Consider the following 22843-nt stretch of genomic DNA (forward strand, 5'->3'; position numbering starts at 1 on the left):
CCCAGTTCACTACACTTAGCTCACCTTTGTCCCAGCGCACCTTTCCATGACTTCCCACTCTCCATCAAACCTAGCATAAAAACACTCAGGTTTAACCATTTCTGGGTCTTCAATTCTTTGTGAAGGCTTCTGTGTCACACAAAACATAAATACATTTCTATTTTTCTCTGTCTTTGTTATGTTATTTTTCAGACCCAGCCAAGGACCCTGAGAGGGTCTAAATAAAACTATTTTACTTAGTTTTACTAAGTAAAACTATTATATCCCCTACACAAGCATTTCAAAGGAAAAGTAGAGCACACCAGAAGAGAAAAACATAAGAACATACCCAGACTGAGGCAGAGTAGGCATGGGGAAGTGATATTTAAGCCCATGAACGATGAGTAGGGTCCAGACAAGTGAAGAAGCCATTAAGTGCTGGAAGCAGAGGGAATGGCATGCTGGGAGGCCCTGTGTATGGAAGAACTTGGCACATCTGAGGACAGAAAGGAGGCTAGTGCGAGCGAGGAGAAAGGCAGTGGAGAGCCCAGAGCTCTGATTGGCTACAGGGTGCAGGGGCTTTTAGAGAAAACCCCTTCCAGGTCCTGAACTTCAGTTCTGAATCACATCTATGCAAAAAAGTCCCACTGGTCAGCTTGTCAGCCATCATGCAGGAGGCCACCCTGCTTTGAGGACACTGTCTCTGCTCTGAACCTTCAGCAGAGCATACGTGTGTGCCCTAAAGTAATGTAGAGGTATTAGTAAAGGAACCACCAGTTCAGAAGAGGCCAATGGCCATTCAAATTGCTGGCATTTGGGGCACTGGGTCGGGTTACTGGTGCCTCCCTTAAACCTCACACTAGCAACTGCCAACACCATAAGGTAGGCGAGCTGGCTTCAGACCAAAGCACCAGCTCCCCGCAAAAAGCTCCCTCCTCTTCCTCTCTCCTCCTGCTGCACACTAGCAACAGCCCAACGTAGCCTGGCCAGTGGCTTCGGGGTCTCTTTACTTCCTAACATTTGGAAAGTGAAGAATTTCCATAAAAGGAGGTTTCAGGATTCAAACTGGTCCAGTTATGTGTTACCTGTTGCATCAGCAATCCCTCCCAGTTGACAGGAGGGGAGAGAGGACCTAGATGAGTGAGTGAAAGGAGGCTGCCATCCAGGATGGCTTGAGGGGCCGCTTGTCACCCCACAGCCTTCTGCAGTCCCTCATTTGCATAGCAAACTCAGACCCTGAGGCTCAAGCAGCTAATTAGAAGATAAGTTTCTCCCTGAGCTGAGGCTGTCTTCCTTCATCATGCAAATAGGTGCAAAAGTTGTTCATTCCTCACATTCCTGTCTAGGCACAGGCTTGGCCTTCAAGGGGCCAAAAATAATTTCCCACACTAACTTGCACTAAAATGCTAATGCAGAACTAGCTGGAGCTCTTAGATCTGTGTACCCCAGAGACAACCTGCTCCGGAACTCTCCAGAACAGGTTTGGACAAAATAACAAAGTGTAGGGTATAATTTTCTTTTGTTTTGTTTTGCTTTAACTAAAATAAAAGACTCAGTAAGGAGAGACTAACTATGCTAACAGACAACAGCCAGACAACATATAAAACAGAACTCTGACCCACAACCTGCAACAAGCAACCCAGCAAAACAATCCATTATCTACATTAGCCAAGCCAGGAAGCCAACAAGCTAAATCAGACTTGTGGGAAGTCAGACATTATCTCTAGTAAAATCCAGGAAAACAAACAAACCCCCCTGTAACAATCAGTCTCAGAGGCCAGGACTTGATTAATAACTGATAGCTTCCCTGCTTTCAGTTTGGGTCTGGGTACAGAAGGCCAGACATGCACCCCCAACTAATCACATTGGAGCCCAGCTGCAGCTTCCCCCATAACAGCAGCCTCCAGTCAGTCACACCTGCAGCCCTCCCTTTTCCCACCAGAAAGCTTTCCCACTCCCCTCTGCCAGCCTCAGAGGATCTGCCAAAACACAGCTCCCTTGTTATAAAAAGTTGAATGAATAGCCTTTGCCTGGTCTCATTAGGTCAGTCTCCGCTTTTCCCCACAGTAGGATTCCGTCATTTGCTGGGTACCTGATACATCACTGATCACGGTCTCTGGACCTCCGTTTGCCTGTCTGTACAATCGAGTTCATATTGCTAGCCCCGTCTCCACCACCGTATTGTTAGGAAGAAATCAGCGCTTTGTAAACTGAAGCGCTGAAGCAACTAAGTTCTTCCTACTTTGGGTGTCAACACAGTCCCCCCACTACTTTCCTCTGCTCTTTCCCTTCCTCCTCTCATTTCACATCTCTTGGACATAATTCATATAAATATGTACAGACACAAAACTTTAGAAAGAGAGGCACGATGTGTTGCTCTCCACCACCCTCCCTTGTCTGTCCCCTACCCGCCACGGCCCCACATGGTTTTCTCTCCCCAGTCCCACTTTTCGTCCGGTCAGCGTCTCTTTTTCTCTTTCCCTCACCTTCCTTTTCGCATCATTACTGTGGGCTTCTGTTCTCTGATTCTAGATCGCAGGATTTTCAAAATGTTAAAGTCCCACAAGTTTTCCCTATTCCAGGACGAATGTTGGCCTAGTGGGTCTGAGAGCATTTTAAAAGAAATAGTTTCTTTACTTCCAAGGACAGAAAAGATAACACTCCCTGAAAAGGGAATAGCAAAGCCTTGAAGGAATAAGAGTTGTAATTAGCCTATTCATTGTTTGAACGCAAATTCAGGTTCACAGAGAGATGAGAATTTTCCTTGTTCGTGCTCTTAATTTCATTAGCAAATCTTATTCTCTTAGTTGCATGAAATCCCATCCCAGAGTAATATCCATCACAAAAATTAATCCCAGGGTCTCCCATAATTGCACACACGCACCCCGGCATTCTAACCCGGCGCTTTGTTCTCCTGATCCCAGCAGATGCTCCCCGTGTCGGAGCGTGTGCCGTGGACTGCGTCACAGCCGCTGGGCCTGCCTCCCCCGTGGGGTCCTGGCGCGGTGATTCCCGGGCAGCGCTGCTCTGCGAGCGCTGTCAGGGCCGGGGAAACTATTTCCTCATCCTTTCGTTCTTCTGGCTGGTCGAATAATAGGGGGAAATCAAATTTTAATACTTGCACGAGCAATTCACATAAGCATGAAAATTCCAAAGAGAGTGAGGCAAAATTGGAGATAATATAAATAAATTTTGGACAAGGGAGAAAGGGGAAGAATGGGGTCTTAGATTTCAAAAGTGAAAATGGGCAATTTGCAGGCCGCCGAGAGAGTGGCGAACAACCCCTGCTAGGCAGCTCCGAAACAGTGGGCCCCGGGGCAAACCTGGCCAGCAGCCCCTGCTGGGATCCTTCCCGTCTGATACTAAGGTAAATATACTTAAGGTGATTATGCTAAGGTTCCCTTCCTGAAGCCATTTTTTTTTTTAAAAATCTGAATCTCTTTAAGAGGAAAGGGGAGATGTAAAAACAAAAACAAAACAACCCTGTTTCTGGGCTTTAACTAATTTCAGCAAGAAATAATCACATTTCAGGGATACTCATTCCTGACCCTCACAGTGCCTCTCCCTTTCCCCTTCCCGAGTTTCTGAGTCAGTAGTTCTGAGCGAGATGTGAGCATTTCCAAGAAGTTTCCAGACTATGCGTCTACTGCCAAGCCAGGAAGCCCGCATGAGAATTTCTGCTTGAGGTGCTGTAGGGATTGCGACAAACTTGAACCCAGTCAGACCAAGCCACCCACCTCCACTGACACATGCTACCGAGTAAGAGATTTCCAACTCAGACCAAGCCTCTTGTGCTTAGAAAACAAAAGTTAACCAAGGATTTCAGTTCGCACTAAAGCACACATGACTGACATCACCTCCTACCGGATCCTTCCTTGAGGCCGGAAGGAGGAAGATGATAGCGAGAAAATGGAAATGGCAGGGCCTACGGAGCAGAGAGGAGCGTCTCAGAGCACTAAAGAAGCTGGGTCCGCACCATCTTGTCTAACCCTAACTGGCTTTCAACGAGAGCTGCTCCTTCTAAGAAAACATCTGCTTCTATGTCTTCTGGTTGTAAGTGAAACAAGAAAAGAATGATTTGGGGTCCCCAGTGCTCCTAAGTGCCAGTCACCTACAGTCACCTCCTGCACTGGAGCATTCTGACACTGCTGCCTGTAGTCATCTCCCTCTGTGATGTTAGACTCCAAAACAGTGACAGTCATATGTGACAACTGTTATGTTTGGTTTAGATGGAAAATTAACTGGATATATTCGTATTAGTCCTCTTGACCTGGAGCTCTAGGAGGCCTTGATTTCTCAGTATCACTATACTGTGTGCACTGAGCACGATGAAGCAGTTGAACCAATAGTGATTAGGTTCCCACTTCTCTGAGCAGGGCTAAGAGATAAGCAAGACAAGGAAGTGAGCTCTTGCTGCTGATGGATCAACTTGGGGCAGAAGGACCTGTGGTAACGATGATTTGACAGGCTTGGAGAAAAGTCAGAAACTCAAGAAGAGGGCTAAGTACAGGCAAGATGCCCACCTGTTGCTGTGAATTTCTTGCCCATTCAAATGATGAATTGAGGCCCCCCTTGATTTCAGTGACTTCTTCAGCAAGCAACAAAAACATGCGTGGGCTGAGATAAGTCTGGCCCCAGGTGAGAACCGTAGGGACACAGGGGTAGTAGCCAGGAGAGTAACTATGGCAGGGAATTTTCTCCATGTGAGGGACAGTTTTTAACGTGGTCTGTTGACATGGGAATAGGGAAGACAATGATGGAAGAATTTTAAAATAAAAGCAAGACTTCCTAGATAGGCTAATTCTACTCCTCAAGTACATTTTAAAAATTCATTTGGGGGTTGGCTAATAGTGGAATGAAAATACATGCTATAATGAACATAGTTTGTAGGTCAATTAAGTGGGAAGCCCACAGGCATGGTCAAAAGACCATGATTTCCGAGTCAAGTAATAAGAATATAATCACCTCTCTTGAAGAATTTTACTGAAAATGGTAGGTGAGCAGATCCTCATGGTCAAGTCCAGATGGGTATAAACTTGATTTTGTGAATGCATTTAATTGTGGCCATGAGATTGTAATAATTACTAATACAGAAGTGAATAGTCTTAACTACTAATGATCATATTCAACTATTCTTTTCTTGGATTTATATCAAAAGTAGCTGATTTGAAGTCAGTTATCTCCTCATCAATAAATTAGTACATAAGAGAAGAGTCATGTGACATCCACGAAGAGACAGTATGAGGTGGCAGCTTTAAACCTGAAGGGCTGATTAGATATGAAGTGAAATTGTAGTCGATGCAGAAAGCATATGATTGGAGTGCTGTACCAATAATGCCACAGAATCCAGGACATCCTTTCTTTAAAAAATGTCAAGCCATTCATGCTGTCAGAAGTAGTGATTCTTTTTTATAATATTCTGAAGTATATAACAATGTAAAGTCCTTGAGCAATGGTGATAAACACTGGTGGTAATAGTGATTTCCTTCTGTTATATGTGGTGGGCTCAAATAATAAGAATGCAGCAATTGGAGGAATTAAAGTGTTAAATAAGGGCACTTCTAGTAGATGTCATAGGTAAATACTTGCTGTTGGTCAATGTCTGTCCAGTTCTGGCACAGAAATTAAGTTTCAGAAAACTCAAGACAATCCTGCAAAAAAAAAAAAATGCTTCCAACAGAATAAAGAGGATTTTTTCATATCAAAGTCATTTTATACAACTGATGTATAACAGTCTTGGAGAATACACTCCTGTACAATGTTTCATCATTAGCATATGATTGCTAATGTAATGGTTATTAATCCTAGTTTTAATAGAATTGATAGAATTGAGTTATCATCAACCCTGAGATTATTAATAGGTAATAGAATCAATACTGCTCCTGTTAATGGCCAAGGGCTTGAGTTTCCTATCTGGTAAGTACATATTTACTGGGAATTGATATATGTCTTAGGAGAGAAGACATATGGGAATTAATGCAAATATTAACTCTAAAACTGTAAGAAATACTAAAATAATAAATTCAATTGAGAGTACCAAAGAACTAATTGACAACAGGGATAATATTTCACCCCTAATTAGCTGAGTTAACAGGTGGCCAGCTGTCCGTTTGCTGTAAGTTGCGTGGCTAGGGCTATTGGTTGAGTATCAATACAGTACAGGGGTAAGTGAAACCAATGTTTCCTGGGGTGGAAAATGAAATAATGAGGTTTTGATTTTGTAATAGAAACCAGTAATAACTGTCCCTGCTTATAGTAGGACTGCTACCTGTAGAAATTTTGAGATTTGGGTGATTGGGGTAAATGTCTTGTACACCATCCCTAACAGGTTTATAGAATCAATAAATAAAATAAGTCACATAAGATTAGAGATCAAGTTTGTTCTCAGTGGCTGTGAACTAACTTAGTTGGGTTTTTTAAAAGATTTTATTTATTTATTTTTAGACAGAGGGGAAGGGAGGGAGAAAGAAGGGAGAGAAACATCAATGTGTGGTTGCCTCTCACACACCCTACTGGGGACCTGGCCTGCAACCCAGGCATGTGCCCTGACTGAGAATCGAACCAGAGACTCTTTGGTTCACAGGCCGGAATTCAATCTACTGAGCCACACCAGCCAGGACTAACTTAGTTTTTTAATGTAATTAGACTAATTATTGCTGAAATGTAATGAATTATGCAGTTCTTTAAAAAAACGGCTTGGTGAGAGAAGTAGAATTGTTGGATATATAATCAAGATTATAATAGGTAATCCTAATAATGTGGGGTAATGAAAAAGACAAGTACGTTTTGCTTCATTTTGTCTCTCAAGGGGCTGACTGGGTGTTTTAGTACTTTCAGTACTAAAAGTACTTTTAGTACTTTAGTACTTTAGTACTTTAGTGTTTTGAGTACTTAAGCTTTTATATAAGCTGATTTTTCAAATGTTCGATATGACAGAAGGCATACTTCTTGTTTTCAGGCAAATGCTTCTCTAATTATAAATGTTATCAGCATTACTGTTTTTAGTGAAATAAGTGACCCTAAATATGAGACGGAATTTCATGCTTTGTAAGCATGTAGAATCTAGATAGTCTGAGTATTGTCATAACAACACCAGAAAGACTACAGATATGTTGGGGGTGGTTAAATTAACACCTAGGAATACTGTTGTAAGGTGGGCTTTTGGCTCATGTAACACATGATGAATATCCTGAAAATAATAGGAATCAGTCTGCAAAACCACCTGTTGCTATAGACAGGATATGGTAGAAAGGGGCAAAAACATAATATGTATTATTGGGATGGTTAATTTTATGTGTCAACTTGACTAGACAATGGTAATCATGTATTTGATCAAATAGAACTGGGTGTTGCTGTGAAAGTATATTTCAGATGAGAGTAACATTTAAATCAATAGAGTCTGAGTAGAGTACTGTCCATAATGTGGGTGGGCCTCATCCAATCAGTTGAAGCCCTTAAGAAAAAATGCTGACCTCCCATAAGGAAGAAGGAATTCTGAGGGAATTGAACTCAAGCTGCAACATCAGCTCTTCCCTGGGTCTCCAGCCTGTCGGCCTATCCTATAGATTTTGGACTTGCCTGCCTTCATAATTGTGTAAGCCAATTCCTTAAAATAACACACACTCTCTCTCTCTCTGTTACTCTCTCTCTGTCTTTCTCTCTCTACCCCCACCCTTACCCTCCATCTCTTTTTCCCTCTCTTCCCATGTCTATTACAAATTTAGTTCTTAGAGAAAATCATCTCAGTCCACTCAAAAATAAAATTAAAGGGCAATTTATTCAAAGAATACTATTAAGTGACAGATATTGCCAAAGAGAAGATAAATACTCTAATGATTTTCCCCTGCTTTTGGTAAGAATTCATCTTCACCTTCAGGAAAAAAGCTAAGGCATGTGCTTTGCAAGCTTGAAGCGGCCTGCACCATTTCATCATTTCAGACGAGCAGTCACGCTAGGTTCAAAACGAAATGCGAGTGCTCAGAGCTGAAAGCTGCACACACCACAGTGCGAAGTCGTGATATTCAGACCGTTCCTCCCTCTACTCTGCATTTGCCCTCCGTTCAGCCTGCACTTCTTTCCAGCTTGCCAAAATGAGAGTCTTAAAAAACCAGGTGTTTATGTAAGAAATTGTCTGCCTCAGTCTCACTGTATGTGAAAGAGGGTCAGCGGAGAAAATCTCATTTGTTTTCTTTGATCTCCCTATATAACTCAGGACCTTGATCCTGTTTCTTAGGAATGTCCATAGCCTCCATCTTGTTTTCTTAAGAACCATAATCCCAACATTAGGAAGGAGAATGGTAAATTTGCGTACTTCCAAGTGGCTTGGATTCCCTCAAAACATTCCCCCTAGTTTAGTGGATTTTTCAGCTTTCTTGCACAGCCAATATGAGACTTTGCATACACTATTCCCCCCCCCCCTTTTGTTTGGGCATAACTCCTTGAGATTTGGGTTAGATGTAACCTCTAAGCTTCTCTCCTTCTTCCTCTACAACGGGTGCTTCCCTTTTCTGCCCCCAGAGAAAGCTATGCATAGTGATTAAAGTATCTGAAGGCCAAGATATGTACCCTAATTTTTCATTTAATAACAATTATTCTCTTTTATTATTTTGGTTTCAATGTTCTTCAGGCAATTTAATCCCTTGGCAGACCTGCTTCTAAAATCAAGAGTCAGTATTAACCACCAGCAGGAGGGGTTCTGCTATGAGAAAAGAGAGCCTGGCTGGAGATGGGCAGGGGGCTGAAAACTTTCCTAGTGAACTCTGGAGCTACAGCAGGGACACACAGACAAAACAAAGCAAACAACAGAAAACACCTATTCTTTCTGGGAATGGTGAGAAGAAGCTACTACAACCTAAGAGAAGAAAGAATGGACCATTACATAAGATTTAACAGAGATCTTCCGCTTGGCACATCCCTAAGCATTTATTAGAAGAAGCTAAGAACCAAGAATCCTCTATGCTTTTCAAAATGTAACGTTGGAGCATCCAAATATCATTTAAACTCTTCTGGAAGAAGAACTTTTACAATATTCGAACATTTATAAACCCGAGACATGAGAGACTATAAGCATTTTGGGGTTATGCATATTCTGAATAGAAATAGGTTTATTCTAAGCAAATAAACACAACAGGGCAGCTACAGAGTGTTCCCCATTTATTTAAGTAATTATTCCCCCTTAAGGAAAATATTTCACAACCGCACAACTGTAATGGGGCAATGAGGAGAGATCAAGCAAGTTAAAATGCCTTCAGGTATAACCAATGGCCCAGGGACTCCAGAGAAGGAAGCCGTGTGTTAAGAACCTATTCAGCTTGGCAGCTGGTAGGGAACAACTCCAGGAACAGGGACTTGTGGGCCCCTCCAACTGCTCCAACAAGGGTTTCTGCCTATCCCCTGCGGCCATGACCAACCCAGCACCTAGCCTATAAAAACTCTGGTTTGTAGCAGATTCTGAGGAGGAGCCAGATTTAATCCTCAAAACTAGACGAAGAGTTGGCAGGGAGGTTGGGAAATGATCGGAAATGTCTACATGGAGAAAAATATGAATAAATATAGTATAACTCTTATTATCGGCTCATCAAGAACCAAACATAATTTTCCCCTCTGGCAGTTTCTTGTTAGTGGGTTTCATAACCCCTTGAGTATTAATATTAATTACCTACTCAGATTATATATTAAAAGAACTAATTTGTTTCAGCATTCTTAGGAAAATTTTCTGGGTTTCATAGCTCTCAAGTATCATCGCCTACATTTTTTGCTCTCTGCCACTAAGTAAAGTGTGTTGAGCATTAACTGAGAAATGAGACATGGCCCCTCGTGCATTCTCAACACGGAGCTACAACTAAGCACAATTTTGTAGACCCATAGATCAGGAACAAATCCTTACAAATCCAAAAAACTCTAGATGTCTTCACTAACAGATGTGGTCTGTGTTTGCATTAAGAAAGAAGACAAATTACTGAGAACCAACTTGATAAATATGTTCATAAGCACAGCATAAAATGGACAAGCAAAGGCAACTCCGATCTCCTTGTCAAACAGAAGCTAGAATGGCCAGACTCGGATTTTTGGGGTGGGGAGGGGATAGTAAGGCCTCTGAGTAGTAACACTGTTGACTATGGGATATTTTGAAAAGTGTAGTCATCGAAAAAAAGCTAAATGGCACAATATCACTTCATCATCTGTAGTCATTGGGATTTCACTTTTCGCTAAAGGTTATTTCCTTCTTCCCCACCCCACCCCCACCATAACGGACCTCCAGCTCTCTCTTTGCTCTTTGATGCAATGAAATTAGATGTTTCCAGAACATGTTGCATGACTAAGAAGAAAGGGATTAATAAAATATTACAATTTACAAATCTCACTTGGCAAACTATGTGTATATAAATCAACACTTCTGGTGAAAGTCCCAAAAGCCTTTTAGTCTCCCACTGAATTCACTCAGTGTTCCACATGTGAATATATTCAGGGGAATAATGAATTGTGAGCGTGCCTCACTTGAGAAAGGTGGCTAAAAAAGCAGTTCAGCAAGACATCCCAGCTTTGTCTCATTTGAGTCTTCAAAACAGAGGTGGGACTCAGCCATATTGTTTTGTCCTAAGTGAAGGTGCCAAAGTGAACGGCTGAGGGAGAAAAGCATCTAGCCGCTGGCCATGCAAGTAGTACTATTCTACAAAAAGCGAAGGAAAGAAAGAAAGAAAGAAAGAAAGAAAGAAAGAAAGAAAGAAAGAAAGAAAGAAAGAAAGAAAGAAAGAAAGAAAGAGAGAGAGAGAGAGAGAGAGAGAGGGAGGGAGGGAGGGAGGGAGGGAGGGAGGGAGGAAGGAAGGAAGGAAGGAAGGAAGGAAGGAAGGAAGGAAGGAAGGAAGGAAGGAAGAAAACTTTTACATATACACACACAAATATACATCCTAGTGTGGAGTTGGGTGAAATGAACAGAAACTGGACAGGGCTTTGGAACAGGGCAGAACTAAATCCTAACCCACGCTCTTTGCCACGGTCACACCACTCTTGATCTTGTTGGGCTTCAAGTCCTTCATTTGGGAAATGAAGGTTGTGATATCTGCTTTCTGCGTTTTGTGAGGATTAGTAAGGTATGTGAACATGAACCTACATGGACATAGTAGGCTCACATCCAATGGTGGTCATCACACCTTTCATTCTCCACATTGCCCAGCTATAACAGACTGGCAAAAAAAATTAAAGAACCATAATTCAAGTAACAGTTCTTAAATTATATTAGATCTTTCAAGCTGTATGCTCTGCCTTGGGGAAATCGACTCACCTATGTCTCTGGAACCCTAGGGTTATTGGCTTCTCACGGAAAGGGTCAGCTCATCGGATACATAGAGTCCAAAAGAACATATGGGACAGTGCATTTCTTAGATTCGACTTCTTACTGGGCTGAGACCTTCGTTCTTAACCCTTCGCATACCCACATAGCCACCACCTTAGAGAAACCTCCTCTCCTACTCCAGCTCTGTCTTCCCCAAGGTTCCTTGGACCTTAGAGAGGTTTCTCTTTGACTTTGTGCCTTTAGACTATTCTCTCTTTGTGTGCAGGTTATTACCCCTTCACTCCACCAAATGTCATTCACATGGTCCTTGGGCAGATCATTCTGGGAGGTCATTCAAAGAGAGGAGGGACAGAGGGAAAATGTCACTCACAGATGTCTTCATTTAAGGTGCAAATGCTTCTTAGTGGGGAGCACTTTTGCACTGCCCAGAAATCCTGTGGGCAACTCCAGAGTGTTCTTTGTGTTCCACCAATGTGAGAGGAGGAGAAAAGAGCCATCCTGCTATCTGCCCCCTTCTACGAACACGTCCGAGCTCTCACAAGGACCAGTATCCCTCACTCCCACGTGTAGGTGAAAAGAAACTGAGGGGTCACCATGTACACTTTGCCAACACTGCTCCATCTCTAGACTCACTGTAGCTGGTCTCCCAGGAAGAGCAGCACACGCACAGCTGATGATTGCTCCCCACCACCAGCCTCCCTCCATCGTGCCCATCCGGACCACATGTCATTCTGTGTCCAGTATGCTGTTTGCAGTCCCATTTGGACGCTGATGGCTCCAGATTAAGTTCTTTACAGGGGGTGCACTTCCTTCCTGTTTAGGAGTGAAATTTCCCTTACATGCCTGCAGGGAGAAATCACTGAGCTCCTAAGCCCTTACCTTCAATGTCACCTCCTATTGTGCGCCTCTACCTTCCCCTAGAGAAAGTAGAGGGGACTCTCAAGTCTATGAACCTACTCACGGGCATAGGGTCAACCGCCTGAGAAATAGCAAATGGTCTTCTCTATACTCACTTCCAGATGAAGGAGAGCCTTCTGAGCCCTGGTTTGCTCCAAACTTCAGACTTTATAAACTTGAAGGTGTCCTAGCTAGCCTTTTACTAGACTAAATTTTGGGTTCAAATACTGCTTAATTTCCAGCTATTAAGTATCCTGGATTGCCGATGCCTCTGCAGGTGATAATGAACTAGTCCTAGAATTTTTAAACCCAAACAATTGAAACACTCTTGGTGGTAAACAGTTCTCAAAATTTTTCCCTTGATCAGAATGGTCCCAGGAGAGAAATCTTTGAATTGTTAAGATTTTTTCCTTTTTGAACCTGCATGGTGTGGGCCAGGCAGGAGGAGGAGAGTATGTGAACAGTTCATTGCCACTAAGGATTCAGATATCTAGCCCTCAAACAAAAAGAAAAGCCAATGTGAGTTAAAAGTCTAGGGTTTGCTGAGTGAATGATTTGTAGACGGGCAGCCTTTGGGGAAAATACTCCCCTCAGATGCAGCAAACCTAGCAGTGTCATTTTGTCACCACATTCCCATCTCAGAGGCAGAACTGCCCTGAGAACACTCACTACTTCTTTCCTCCCCAAGTGGCTCAAGTCATCGTGCATCACTCTGGGTCCTAGAAAGGCCATTTCCAAATGCTCCCATAGTCCATCTGTGGAATATTGAACAACTTTACGCAACAGTCCATTTCTCTGGGTCCTGGAAACGCCGAGCACCTTCCCTATTACAGGGGTCACTGCTCCCCTTCCTCCACTACCCACAGCTCTGAGGCTGCACACTGAGGAGCTTGCCCCGCCCCCCACCCCACAGGGGCAGTGGTAAAGAGTCTTTCCTGACAAAAATTCTCAGCAGAATGTGGGCATCTCTCCAGGGCTTAAATCTTCCTCAGGCAGGAGCCGCCAATAATACCCACATCTTCAATACGAAACTGAAAACAGTGATCCTCTTCCCAATGGTCTAAGCCTTTCAGAATCTGAAGTACAGTATATTAATCCATTTTATCCATCTGCTTAATATTACTATGTTTTCTTGAAGGATCTGTTTCTTTCAATTATCCTAGCACTTTGTAGGCCCAATGCTAGGAAAAGGAAGGCAAAGGAGGAAAACATGGCCTTCCTCTCACAGGCACGCAAAATCTCACACACAATTTTAAGGTACACACTAAGTGTTTCTATCATTTTGCTGGCGCCCCCACAAATTGGGGGCGTAACCGACAGAAATCTCTTGTGTGACAATCTGGAAGTTAACATCCAACATCAAGGTGCTGCGGGGCTGGTTCCTTCTGAGGCTGTGAGGAAAGGGTCTGTTCCACGTCTCTCTCCTCGGCTGTGGAGGGCCCTCTTCTCCCTGTGTTTCTTCACATGGATTTCACCTACATGTGCCTATTTCTGGATCCATATTTCCCCTTTTTATACGGACACCAGTTATACGGGATTAGAACTCACTCTAATGACCTCTGTAAAGACCGTAGATATTTGGGGAGGCGGAGGGTCACCCACTTCAACCCACGACGCTGCTCATTTATAGACTATTGAAGAACCCCCGGAATAGAGCAGCATCCTGGTCCAAGACTAAGGCTCTATTGGCAATTAGAGAAGAACTCTGTCTAGTTCTTATGTTGACGTTCAATCAACAACCAAAACATTGGCCTCCCACCCACTGATTCATCAATCTCTTCAATTACGTAGGGCCTATAAACATTTTTTATTCCAAGATTCTATATTTAATGGGAACTCTTTCTGGCACCTGAAAGCTCAGCTTTCAAGTGAGTAATTTAAAAAAAGCTCTTGGTGTTTTTCAATAATTTTGTTTATAATATTGTGCATAATTATAGAAATTTTTTCATTTATTAACTATAAGGAATTAACAAAATGTGCTGAACAGGTTTCCAGAGTGAATAAAGTTGCAAAGAAAAAAGTTGCCAGTTTCCTGTTTTGCATTGCCAGGCAGTCGCCAGCGTGCTTCGTGCAGCACAACCGGCTTATATGTTTCTTGGGAAGCCACAAATTAGCGACACTGGGGACCAGCACATATTTGCCACCCGCAGGTACTGCCTCCTACAGATCCAGTCTGCTATCTTTAACTGGTACGTGTTGCATGTAAGTTAACTTAATGTTGATGCTCCTTCCCTCACCTTGTCACGGAACATTGAGAATCCCCATACATTCAGGCTAACTGGACCTAGCATTATATTCTTGAAGGCATGAGAAGGAACATCAATATAAGACAAATTGAATGAAACAGACAAAATGGTGAGTTCTATACTTTCAGGCTGTAAAACGGCCCTTCCACAATGATATATGACATAACGCATGATAATGCATATCATATTGGAGACAGGTTCCAATCAGTTTACCAACCCTGAGATTATCTGAACAATATATTTTATAAAAAATCTATTACTATACACAGTGTGGACTACACCTCCCCACCCCAACCTTTTTCTTCCCTCGGTAAAAGCTTAGTGGTATGAGGAGAGAGAATGTCCATAAGATTGAAGTAAATCATTCTCCCCTTATATATCTTACATGATGGTCTTGGAGTAAAAAAAACTCAAGGACCAGGTTTAATCATTAACACTCTAATGGAATTTTAGTGATATTTAAAATCTTTATGGGGAGAAGACAACACTAAATATAGCAGGTTATAATTAGTGAAAGAACTACCACCTATTAAATTGTTTTCTTCCCTCATTAAAGAGTAATTTGGTTTAAGTATAAAATAGTCTATGTTCAATTAGTATAATTTTCAGATCAAATTCATCTATAATAATATTCTTTCACTAATTTCAATGTAAGTTATTTTATAAATGACTTTTTCTTTCTTCACCTAGGTAATGTGGATTTTTTTCCTAGTCATTAATAACTTTTGACAATTTTTTAAAAAGATTTTATTTATTTATTTTTAGAGAGGGGGAAGGGAGGGAGAAAGAGAGGGAGAGAAAGGCCAATGTAAGAGAGAAACACCGATTGGCTGCCTCTCATACATACCCTGACTGGGGACCAGGCCGCAAGCCAGGCATGTGCCCTGACTGGGAATCAAACCAGTGACCCTTTGCTTTGCAGAATGACATCCAACCAACTGAGCCACACTGGTAGGGCACTTTGGAGAATTTTTTTAAATGTATATATCTACCAGAAATAAGTGAAAATCTTCTTTCCCCATATTGGCTATGATCTTGAAATTAAAGACCTACTTTATCAGTCTGATCAACCTGTTGCATTTGCTTTGCTCAATATTTTTCTTTTTTATAAATTTGTAAGTTTGTACACCCATTTCTATACTTACAGAGATTTAAAATACAGATGAGCTTACATTTTTCGATCGTTACTATTGATAGTAACTTAAGACCTGAAATCAAACACAAAAGTAGGCATAATTGAAAGGATATTTGGCTCTTTCACACCCCAGGCTCCTATTTATCCCCAAAGGACAGAGTGGAGAAAAGGGAGGCAGGAGAAGTTCTACCACCAATCATTGGGTCCTGGCAGGCACTGAGGGATAGAGAACATACAGCCAATAGGACAAGACAGAGTAATTTTCCGATACTTCTTTGCAGATGACAGGTAAGGATGCCCCTTATAGAATTCTGAGTTAGAAGTTAGTCCATGGAAGTTATTTCTTTTTCTTTTTAAAAAATTTTGTTATTTATTGATTAGATTTAGAAAGAAAGGGGGAGAGAGATAAACATCAAATTGTTGTTCCACTTAATTTATGCACTCATTAATTGATTCCTATATGTGCCCTGACCAGGGATTGAACCTGCAACCTTGGCATATTGAGATGATGCTCTAACCAACGGAGCTACCTGGCCAGGGCAAAAGTTATTTTTTCTTGAGTTAGCTTGTTTAGGACTATAATGCCATTAACTGAATGTAGTCTGACAAGACAGAAATGACCAGGAGCCTGGTCTACCAGTAGCAGTACTTAACACAGTGTGAGTGCTCATCTTTCTCCATTTCTCCCTCCAGCTAAATCTCCTCACCTACCTTCTCTGTGTTTTGGAACTCCTGGCTTGAAAGATGGATTTTACTTATCCTAATATACATCCACCCCCACTTTCTACCATATCAGTGCCAACTTATTAGCTAATGACTTTGTCATCATTTTATCAATTGACAAACATATGCATGTGTGCATATATTTGTGTATACCTATACAAGTATATACATCAGTACAAACAACTTCTATTTCAGTCTGTATTTTTCAAGGACCATATAGAAATGTAATTAAGAGCATGGAATTGAGAGCTAGACTCTACAGGTAGATTCAAACCCCAGCTCAGCCATTTACTAACTGAAGATTTCAAGCAGCTATTGAGTCTCCTTATGCTTCAGTTTCTTATCTGCAATATGAGAATAAGTAATAACAGCACCTACTTCATGGGGTTATTGTGAAGATTACCTGTTGATCTACATAAAGTGTTTAAAATAGTAGATGGCACATAGTAGGTAGTCAGTTAATGTTCGTTATCACATATTGCACGCATACAACAATCTATGCTCCAAATAGTGTTTCACACTCACTCTGCAACTGGGGTTGAAGTCATTTAGTATTGAGGGTAGAAAAGAGGACTCTACAATAAGTTGAGAATTTCGCCCAAAGCCCTCTTAACCTCATGAATGTGCTGATGGACGTTGACCCCACAGAAAAGTGAGGAATTCTACGATCCCAAGAAGGCAAGAGTGCACTACTACGACCAGGGTTCTTTCTACTCAACCCCCTTCTCAGTGCTTGACTTGTGAAATCCATGGTGGCGCACTGCATTGTGGGAGCTGGAGCTTTCACACTCCTGTGGTGTATTTCAGGGCTGGGGGAGGCGGCACTGAGGTCTCTGAAATAATCTTAAAAGCAGTGAGGAGTGGGGAAGAATTCTTCTAGCTTTCTTAGAGAAGCAAGTGTTTCTTTTTGATTGGTGTACTCTGGCTTCCTGTTGCAGACAGAAGGATTACAAAGCATACTCCCACTGTTTTTATGCTGCCTTTGTTTCCAGAGTAATGACTGAATGGGTTTTTTTTTTCTCGGCCCAGTTCCATTTGTTTTAGACCTAGTGAATTTCTTTCCAGCTTATTATAAAACTTTTTAAGTTTTAGCTTTTAGCAGCATTGCAAACTTTTTCTCTTTTGCTGTTGTCATAAGCAATTTAACTGGAAGATGTGAGGTAATTGCCATTTGACACAGGAGTCTTTGCTACCATCTCTACCATTTTCAAACTGTTATTAAAGTCCACATAATGGGTATCATTCTAATAGACACACAGTAACGGTTTACTTAGTGTTTGTTGTTAACTTATCATCCCAGAGTCTGAGAAGTTAATTCCTTGAAAAATAAGCCAAGTTTAGCTTGCTTGTCAGAAGGGATAATTTTTACTATCAAACCCTGGTCTCATACTCATTTGCAGTCGACTGTTTTGATGACGAGTTCTGAAAAACTCTGTATGACAGAAATCCTTTTACATTGCTCTGAATTATCAAACAGTTTAGACATTGTTTCTCATCTGATCAGCCAAATAGACTTGTTCCCAGGGGGTTGCTTGATACTGGATCTCAGGAAATACTCAATTTTCTCAGGAGTAGGAGGTTGTGACTGAGTACAACCCTGACATCAGCAGTTGCGATTCAGAGGCCCACACGGTGAGAAGTGAGGAAGTTGTGTTTCCGGGGCATGATGATCTGGGCAAATATTTGATACGCCTACACTGGGACGTGGAGAATGTTGTTGCCACGTGTGGCAGGTGTATGGTACCCTGTTGACTTTGAACCCAACAGCCATTCCTATACCCCTGTTTCTAAACTGGCAGAGGCTGCCTCTCATGAGAGACGCTGAAGGTGTCAGAGGTTTACTTTGTCATCCTCCTTCAGCTCGGTGTAGTCATGTGACCCGGGGCCTGACTAGTGAGGTATGATGGGAGGTCTGTTTCAAGGAAAGATTTTCTTCCCTGATTAAGAGAGGGTGGGGACATGGAGAGAGAGGCCCCACTTCACCTGATAAAAAAGAGGCAAAGACACCCCACTTCACTCTTCCTGCTTGTGGATATTGACATGAGAGGATGAGACATTTGGAGCTGCCGTCATTATCTTGTGACAAAAAAAGATATCCCTGACAGGGAGGCCAGATTGCAAAGAAGGAAAGCACCTGAGTCTTCAAATAATTGCTGAGCCACTGAAATAACCCTGGGATTAATTACCTATCTTCAGATTTTCTATTGGAGAAAAAAAAATAAACCTTTGGAGGTACTTATTACTTCCGGTTGTCAGTGTCCTGTTCTCTATTTCTGGACACACAGGAGCACAGCACTTCACCACCAAAGCATGGCTCCGTGACTGGAAATGAAATGAGACTGGGAGTGCTGTGTGCCATGTCCAGGGACTCCCCGCCACCCTTCCCTGCAGTGCTAATCATGGACACTTACGGAGGTGCCTCAGGACCAAGCATCCTGGGATGATGAGCCAATGCCTAAAAAACAGCTGCTGTGGAAAGCTGCCCAAACCCTCAGCAGACCTCGTGTGAGTGAAAAATAAGCTTCCATTGTGTTAAGCCACTGATGGAGGTTAACGCAGCACAATGTAGTCTATCATGCCTGATAGGCTGTATTCGCTAGTCTCTAAACCACTTTTATTTTAATATGCTCTTTCTTGTAGCTCCAGCATCCTAATTAATACAGATGTAGCAATATGACCTGCAAACAACGGTTTGTGTAAAATGAGAGGGTTGCATTCATGGTGAAAGGAATTACTGTTTTTGCTTGCCCAGCCTCCAGTCTCCACCTTCTAGTACCAGTAACTGACTGGGTGTAAGGTAACCACTGAAGCAGACATGTCCACTCTCTGCCCATGTCTTCTCAGCACTCAATTCTCCTCACAGAAGGCTGCCCACTGCAAAGCCCCGACTCCTTGGCCGAGAAGTTTTGTCTAGCTGCAATAGCAGGATCGATTCACACACAGGACAAGTCAGAAGTACTCGAGTTAATGTCCCAGAAGTCCTCAACAAACCATGTAAAGATACAGTTGGAAAACAGCCTCCTCATCTCTCAGTTGAGATAACTCTGGTGTGTGTTCTAACCTGTCTCCCTGCGAGGTGAAATTCCAGTTGCCCAAAGAGGGAATTGCTTTGATAATAAATCCATTATTGGCTTCTTTCCCTTTGTTGCCCCTTTCCCCCGCTACCAAATAAACCACCCTGGGATCAGCTCCCAGACGAACCATGTGCTCTTGAGTCAGACTCTGGGTGAATCTGAACCAAGACACTGCCCCTGCCCAAGTGGACCCAATCTTTTTGGGACTGGCCACATGGTACATCTCACACTCTTTCTCTGACAGTTGTAGCTTGAATGGAATCACACAAAGTCTATCTTCAGGGAGGCTGAGGCTGTTCAAAGGGTCTACTCATTAGTCCTTTATGCATTTCTGCAGACCCTCTGACACCTGTCATTTTTTGAGTCAGATTCCTTAGTTGTTCTGCCCAATTCTATGAGTTACTCTATATACAGTCAATAAATTCATTTTGGGATAAGATAGCTATGATTGCTTTCTGTTACTTGCAGCCAAAGAAACCAATGAATATAGATGAGATGATACGGTAAGCCTTTTTCAGGTATAAAGATTTTGTGCAAAAAATGAATGAGTTATAGTATAAGGCACAATAAAAGTATAAGGGTACTAAATGCTGTATATTTATTATTCATAAGATCAAATCAATAAAGTCACATTAAAATGTCAGTGTTTTCATGTTTCTTCCCTTTTTACCTGAAACAGCATCTTTAGCTAGGAAGAATGTCTTTCTAACATTTCAGTACAATTCCTAAGACAGCTACTGATCCTGAAGAGTAAAATATAAGTTGACAGTGGTGGGGAGGGGTCGTCGTGGCTCCTGTTGTTGTCTGTTCTTATCTGGGGTGGCTTGTAAGTTCCCGTTATCTAGTATAGAATATTTAATGAAATGGTTCTTAAAAGATTTCTATGCAAATAACCCATAAAATTACAATCATAGAGAAGCCTTGTTTATTTGTGTTCATCTTACATAACTGGACATGAGAATTCATAGAGAAAAGCAATTTAAATATGGCTTAAAGAGAGGCTCCTAATACCCAAATCGAGGACAAGTTGAGAAACAAAATAAATAATGAGAGTAATGGATTATAACCCAGAATATAAAATATATGTATTCATGAGTCCATGGTGACATACATAATTGACTAAATAAATAAAGAGGAGAGTAAAATTCTAATTAGTAAGTGTAGAAGAAATGATAGCAGTATAAATCATCGTTTGGTAGCATTACAGTAATAAATAATGTTCCAGTCAAGAATCATTAATAGACACTAAAATAAGTAGGTGAAAGTATGATGAGAAACAGAATACTTGCATTGCCTCAAATACCTTCCCCTAAGATACCTCCCTCTGCAGAGAGGAAAATGGTAACATTACAGTGGAGAAACTTGGAAGACTCTGCCCTATCGTTGCCAATAATGAGATAACATGGCATCACAGTCTCCTGACTTGACGTGCTGAAAAGGTGCGATGTAATTTTTATGTGTCGACTTGCCTGGGCCCTGCCTGAGGTGCCAAGATATTCCATTGCACATTATTCCGAGTGTGTCTGTGAGGGTGTTTCTGGATGAGACTAACATTTGATTGGTAGACTGAGGAAAGCAGATTGCCCTTCCCAACGTGGGTGGGCCTCATCCGGTCTGTTGAAGGCCTGAGTGGGTTAAAGAGGCTGAGTAAGAATTCCTTCTCTCTGCCTTACTGCCTTTTAAGCTGAGACATCACTCTTCTTCTGCCTTTGGTCTTGGACTTCAACTGCAACTAGACTGCTGGCACTCCTGGGTCTGGACTCCTCAGCCTCCACAATCTCATAAGCCAATTCTCTCTCTCTCTCTCTCTCACACACACATACACACACACACTTAATTCTGTTTCTCTGGAGAATCCTGGCTAACACAGATAGTTTGGTACTGAGAGTAGTGCTAGGGGAACAGAATTTTAAGAATGAGTTTTCTGAATTGATTCTGGGCTTTCTAGACTCAGCTCTCTAATCTGACTAGATTTGAAGATGCTAGTGGCTCTGTTTCCAGGAGTAGAGAGAGCACAGATAACTCATGACATGATCTGGCAACACAGATACATAAAATGTCTGCACTAGATACTTCTAATCAACCACTTGAAGAAACAAGGAGCTGATTGACTCTGTATATGGTACTTTCAAACACATTTGTGAATCTAACAAATATAGTAAGATTGGCTGGTTGACCCTAACGCTGCTGGGGAAAGCAGTGCAAGAAAGCAATGAGTTCATGGATATAAACCCCCAGCTCAGGCACCACGTTAATGACCTGAACACGTCTCTACATGACCTGAAGGACCCCGATCTCCTGTAGCTGCAAGGCTGAGTTTGCTGAAAATCAAAAGCAAAATTTCATCCTGTTATTGGCTGGATGACAATACAAGTCGAACTCCCAGCCTCACAGGGTGCACACTGTTAAAGTGAGGGCATTGACCGGGAAAGACTGGGACCCTGTGGCTAGCCCGGGGACAGGCGGGAAGACCCTAACGAAGCTGGGGACATCGAGCTCCTAAATTCTGATGAACGTCTTTGCCGGTGGAGGAGACGCCCCCACCTCCGGTGGAAGCAGCACTGAATCAGCTGTGTGGGGTTCTTGCCAGCGATGACTAACCCAAATTTAATCATGACACAAAAGTCAGACATACCAAAACAGAGGGACGATTTACAAAATGACTGGCCAATACCCTTTACAAGTGTCAAAACCATGAAAACAAAGGCTGAGGAACTTTCACAGATTCAAGAAGACCAAGAAGACGTGTTGACTACGTAAGTGCAATGTGGGATTCTAGACTGGGACCTGGTCCAGGAAAAAAGGTCATTGCTGGGATAATGGATAAAATTTGAACAAAGACTGTAAAATAGTTCATCGTACTGTATCAGTATTGACTTCCTGTGTCTGGTCATGGTACTGTAGTCACTGGGAGATGTTCGCCTTTGGGGGAGCTGGGCGAAGGGGATGCAGTTCTTTGTGCTATTTTCACAACTGTCATCACTTTTAAATTAACTCAAAATGAAAAGTTCAGCAATGGAAAAATAAGTTCAAAACATTAGTTGAAGTAAATTACACAAACAAGCACTGAAGTAGCGAGTGGGGATGGCAGACACACTGGGGCTGTAAATGTGAAAAATACCCAGAGCCCTGATTATGCCCTCAGAAATGGCGCCATGTTCCGAGCGAGCTATGGGCTCACTGTGAAAAGCTAAATGGAAATAAGGAAATAGGTGTAAAAATAAATCACAAAACAGCCGGAATAATGCAGAATGATGACTTATTCAATGCATAAATGTCAAAGGAATTCAGAGTAAAAAACAAAGTGAAGAGGAGCTTGAAAGTATTAAGAAAAATTTGACTGGAACTAAGTGATGAATTTTGGCATATGAATGATTTCCTCCCTCTATTAATCTGACAATAAAATATAAATATGTATTTTTCTATAGATGAGCATAGCTATTCTATTTCTTCTAATAAGTATGTATGAGCCTATAAATTATGAATGAAAATTTCT

The sequence above is a fragment of the Desmodus rotundus genome, chromosome 2, assembly GCF_022682495.2.
Source record: "Desmodus rotundus isolate HL8 chromosome 2, HLdesRot8A.1, whole genome shotgun sequence".
Lineage (NCBI taxonomy): Eukaryota > Metazoa > Chordata > Mammalia > Chiroptera > Phyllostomidae > Desmodus > Desmodus rotundus.